Source organism: Chelonia mydas, chromosome 7 (assembly GCF_015237465.2).
Source record: "Chelonia mydas isolate rCheMyd1 chromosome 7, rCheMyd1.pri.v2, whole genome shotgun sequence".
In the NCBI taxonomy this organism is placed as follows: domain Eukaryota; kingdom Metazoa; phylum Chordata; order Testudines; family Cheloniidae; genus Chelonia; species Chelonia mydas.
In genome coordinates this window covers 83,035,886-83,041,885 of record NC_057853.1, presented here as the reverse complement: position 1 = coordinate 83,041,885, position 6,000 = coordinate 83,035,886, and positions in this window count along the sequence as shown.

The window sequence follows — 6,000 nt, the reverse complement described above, 5'->3', positions numbered from 1 at the left end:
CCGTATATAAATCCCTGGTATGCTCACACACTTAAAGACTGGGACTTTTCATCTTGGAAAAGAGATGAATAAGGGGCGATATGACAGAGGTCTATACAATCATAAATGGTGTGGAGAAAGTGAATAAGGAAGCATTATTTACTCCTTCACATAACACAAGAACCAGGGTCACCCAATGAAATTAATAGCCAGCAGGTTTAAACAAAACAAAGGAAGTACTTCTTCACACAACACACAGTCAACCTGTGGAACTCATTGGCAGGGAAATGTTGTGAAGCCAAAAGTATAACTAGGTTCAAAAACAAATTAGAGAAGTTCCTGGAGGAGAGGTCCATCAATGGCTATTAGCCAAGCTGGTCAGGGATGCAATCCCATGCTCTGGGTGTCCTAAGCCTCTAACTGCCAGAAGCTGGGAGTGGCCGAAAGGGAATGAATAACTTGATAATTGCCTGTTAGTTCATTCCCTCTGAAGTATCTGGCATTGGATACTGCTGGAAGACAGGATGCTGGGCTAGATGGACCATTGTTCTGACCCAGCATGCCATTCTTATATTCTTATATTTTTTCACCTAGGGTGTTGCGCAAGATCATGGCACTATTTGTTGTACTCCTGTATTTTGTAAGATCTAAAGTTTTCGGATGTTGTAAATATTAGGGCTGTCAAGTGATTAAAAATATTAATTGTGATAAATCGTGCAATTAAAAAAATAGTTGTGATTAATTGCATGATTAAAAAAACTAATCATGATTAATCATGCTGTTAATAATAGAATACCATTTATATAAATATTTTTTGATGTTTTCCACATTTTCAAATATATTGATTTCAGTTACAACACAGAATACAAAGTGTACAGTGCTCACTTCATGTTTATTTTTTATTATATTTGCATTGTAAAAATGATAAAAGAAATAGTATTTTTCAATTAACTTAATAGAAGTACTGTAGTGCAATCTCTTTATCATGAAAGTTGCACTTACAAATGTAGACTTATGTACAAAAAAAACTGTATTCAAAAATAAAACAATGTAAAACTTTAGATCCTACAAGTCCACTCAGTCCTACTTCTTGTTCAGCCAATTTTTGCTCAGCCAAAAAAGTTTGTTTACGTTTGCAGGAGATAATGTTGTTCGCTTCTTGTTTACAATGTCACCTGAAAGTGAGAACAGGTGTTCACATGGCACTGTCGTAGCTGGCGTCGCAAGATATTTACTTGCCAGATGTGCTAAAGATTCATATGTCCCTTCATGCTTCAACCACCATTCCAGAGGACATGTGTCCTGCTGATGACCGGTTCCGCTCAATAACAATCCAAAGCAGTGTGGACCGATGCATGTTCATTTTCATCATCTGAGTCGGATGTCATCAGCAGAAGGTTGATTTTCTTTTTTGGTGGTTTGGGAACTGTAGTTTCCGCATCTCAGTGTTGCTCTTTTAAGACTTCTGAAACCATGCTCCACACCCCGCCCTCTCAGATTTTGGACGGCACATGAATATTTAGCATATCTGGCACATAAGTACCTTGCAATGCTGGCTACAAAGGTGCCATGTGAACACCTGTTCTCACTTTCAGGTGACATTGTAAATAAGTGGGCAGCATTATCTCCTGTAAATGTAAACGAACTTGTTTCTCTTTGCGATTGGCTGAACAAGAAGTAGGACTGAGTTGACTTGTAGGCTCTAAAGTTTTACATGGTTTTGTTTTTGAGTGCAGTTATGTAACAAAAAAAAAATCTGCATTTGTAAGTTGCGCTTTCACAATAAAGAGATTGCACTCCGTTAGTTGTATGAGGTGAATTGAAAAATACAATTTCTTTTATCATTTTTATAGTGCAAAAATTAGTAATAAAAATAATATAAAGTGAGCACTGTACACTGTACACTTTGCGTTCTGTGTTGTAATTGAAATCAATATATTTGAAAATGTAGAAAAACATACAAAATATTTAAAACATTTCAATTGGTATTCTATTGTTTAACAGTGCGATTAAAACTGCGATTAATCATGATTAATTTTTTTGAGTTAATTGCATGAGTTAACTGTGACTAATCGACAGTCCTTGTAAATATTCATGACAACCCTTATGAATAGGATTATAATATCTTTTGTATTTATTTATTTGTTGTAGGTCTCTAATACATGGGACAACAATTGAGGTTCACCAGCAGGACTGTAAGCCATTAGTGGGCCTGTGTTCTAGATGGATCTAGACATCACCTGTGCTGTAATCATATGGTGCCAGTTTCCTGATGGGGATCTTTACAGTCAACATACATGCTGAGTATTGTATTAGAATTTGTTGAAATGCTGTTTAACGTTAAGGAGAATATTTGTTCTGGGTTAGTCTGAAAAGATTCAGTGGAAGTAAACTACTTCCTACTTACTACTTCTCTAGGATCTCTGTTACACTACTTCTTTCCTCTTTTTTTCCTACTTTCTCTTCTTGCCCAGAAGAGTTTGTGAATAAGCCCTGAGAAAGGCTAGGTCTGATTGTCTGATAGTTTCTGCTAGTTCATGATGTTTGTATTTCTAAGCTCTTTGTCATTCTCATTCTTGTTTGGCAAGGAATATTGGAACTTTTTTTTCCTGTTTCTACCCACACTGGACTGATAAGAATGACAACTTATCTTAAAGTTCTAATCACAACTTAAAGTTTATAAAGCAAAAGAAAGCAAAAAGCTATCTCCATAACTCTTATTCTTAAAGAGCCACTGATGCCTCTTGGGCAATTTATGCACAGATGTAGTTAAAAAGCCATTCTGCTAGTGTTGTTTGTATTTCTCTTCACTCATTTTTATCACTAGTGATAAGGTAAGGTATATGGGAATTGAGGTCCTTAGGATAACTTCCATTCCATACCTCTCACCTGCAGACAGAATTCTCCATTCAACGGATGTGGAAATAATGAGATGAAAGAAGTCTTATGGCTTCAGGTGAGGAATATGCAGCAGGAGATGTAATTTGAAGAAACAAGATCCTAGTCTTATTCAAATGTCCCTAATAATAAAAAAGAGGGAATTATGAAAAGTAAACACCCACAAAATCTTTTTCAAAGTTTCTCTTGAGGCATAAGATGCTCTTTAAGGGATTAAAATAATTTGGTTTGTCCTAGCCCATCGGGCTTATTTGATCAGGATCCACCTTTGGTATGACACAATTTTGCCAGTATGGATTAATGTGCACTGACCAGTATTGAAATGAAATTAAAATTGTAAATGATTTTAAAAGGCAGTTGTGAAGAATCACAATGATGGGGCTTCGACTTCTGTGTCTTTGTTTAGAGTGTTATGCATTCTTAGTGTGCGGCATTCTCTCTCTGCACCATATATAGGTATATCAATAATATTTGCATTTCTGAACCTCCTTTCATACAGGCTGAATCAAAAGCACTTCACAAAGTAAAGAGTTAGATGCTGGCAAAGCACCGGCTGAATAGGCAAACAGATCAGTCCTTATGCACTTCACCTACACACTTTTCTGTTGTTATCCAAATGGTGCCAATGCTCACAAAGCTTCTATGATTTTTTTTTCTGTAAAAGATCCATTGAACTCAATGAGGCTGCTCACATGCTTAAAGTTAAGCATGTGCTTAAGTGCATTGCTGTATTGGGACCTTAATTTTTTCTTTACATTTTTCTAATGCTTTTATCAATTTTGCCATTTTTTTTTGGGTTCTCATTCAATTTTCAAGCATAATGTAATGACTAGTGCAAAAGGCAGCTGCACCAATAGATGGTGCTATATCTTAGTGTTAAATTGTGTTATGTTGTTGTATTTGATTCGGGGGGGTGCGGTGGGGCTGGGGGTTAGCAGGAAGTTCCATCCTCTCTGAGTGTGCTTGACATGGTACTTACAATGTTTCAACAAATCGCTTTGATTGTATAAGCGAGCGTTACACTATCACATCAACAAAACTTCTTTTTGGCTAAAACTGTGGACTGGCAACCATAGGAAAGAAAAAATACTTTTGTCCCAGGTGGGAGGTCTGTTTTGTGTTAAAGTGAGTGGGGGCGTGATTTGCAAAGCGGACGTCCAATTAGTGGCCATTTAATGAAATCTGGCTTCCAGAACTCAGTGCATCAGATGAGGGATTTTCCTTGCTGGCCTCAGTGCATCCCTCTACAGAGCCTCCTGGTGGAGAAGAAAAAGGGAAACAGTTGTCATTGCCTAGCTTCAGTATAGATGAAGACCCAAAGTCAGGGTGAAAAACCAGAATCACTAGATCCACTCCTTGAGCTTCCAGATGGACACCCCTTTTTCTCAATCCCTCACAGAATTATAGAAATGTAGGGTTGGAAGGGACCTCAAGAAGTCACTGAGTCTAACCTCCTTTGCTGAGGCGGGACCAAGTAAACCTATACCATCCCTGACAGATGTTTGTCCAACTGGTTCTTAAAATCCTCCAATGACGAGGATTCCGCAACCTCCCTTGGAAGCCTATTCCAGAGTTTAACTATCCTTATAGTCAGAAAGTTTTTACTAATATTTAACCTCAATCTCCCTTGCTGCAGATTAAACCCATGGCTTGTTGTCCTACCCTCAGTGGACACGGAAAACAATTGATCACCCTCCTCTTTGTAACAGCCCTTAACAGATTTGAAGATTGTTATGAGGCTCCCCCTCAGTCTTCTTTTCTCAAGACTAAACATGTCGAGTTTTCTAAAGTTTTTATCATTGTTGCTCTCCTCTGGATTGTCTCCAGTTTGTCCACATCTTTCTGAAAGTGCGGTGCCCAGAACTGTACACAGCACTCCAGCGGAGGCCTCACCAGTTCTCAATAGAGTGGGACAATAACCTCCTGTATCTTGCCTATGACACTGGTCTTAATACATCCTAAAATGACATTAGCCCTTTTCTGCAACTGCATCACATTGTTGGCTCACCACCTAGCCAATTATTCCCCATTTTGTAGTTGTGCATTTGGTTTTGCTTTCCTAAGTGTAGCACTTTGCACTTGTCTTTATCAAATTTCATTTGGTTGATTTCTGTCCAGTTCTCCAATTTGTCAAGGTCATGTTAAATTCTAATCCAGTCTTCCAAAATGCTTGCAGCCCTTCCCTGCTTGGTGTCATCTGCAAATTTGATAAGCATGCTCTTCACTCCGATCATCCAAGTAAGTAGTAAAAACAGTTTATAGTACCAGATCCAGGACAGACCTCTGTGGAACCCACTAAAAATGCCCTCCCAGTTTCACAGGGAACCACTGGTAATTACTTCTAAATTGAGTATGATCTTTCTTTCAGGCAGTTGCCTAGGCTTCTTATAGCAATTTAATCTAGACCACATTTTCCCTACTTTGCTTATGAGAATATGATGTGGGACTGCGTCCAAAGCATTACTAAAATCAAGATATATCATGTCTACTGCCTTCTCCTAGTCCAGTAACCCGGTCATGGGCTGGAGGTGCCTGTAGCTGCATAATAATGGTTGGCTAGCGGGATGGGAACGTCCCTGCCTGTACGTCCGGTGCTTATAAGGGGCCCCAAGAATTACTGGGTCATGGACTTTCCTTAGACTGTAACAAAGCCGTAGGACTAGCACCGCATTTTCAGGTACACTGAGAAAGCCAGGGCCCAGCCTCCCAGCCGCTGGTGTTTGCTGAAGACCTTGCACCTTTGGCTGCCCCGGTAACAGGGACCCACTAACCAGACCGCTGGGTTTCAGGGCTGCAAAATGCGGTCCCGATCCATGCCGTGGAGCAGAGGGGGCAGGTCTTGGCTCGCAAGAGAAGGAGAGCAGCCGCCTGCTAGCAGCCCTAACGTGGGGCTCCCCAGGGTCTCCATCTGCACGCCGCTTGCTAATGGCAGCTGTAGCAATGCTGAAAGCGCCACGTGCAAGGGACCTCCCCTCCGCGCCTGTCTGTGCCTCCCCCAGGAGAGGCCCTCGCTGCCCCCCACCTCCCCAGGACTCTGCAGCCGGCCTGACACTCACACGCCGGCGTCACTGCGCGGACCCCCCAGCTGGCACCAGCCTTGCATCGAGCGGCGGCGGCAGGAGC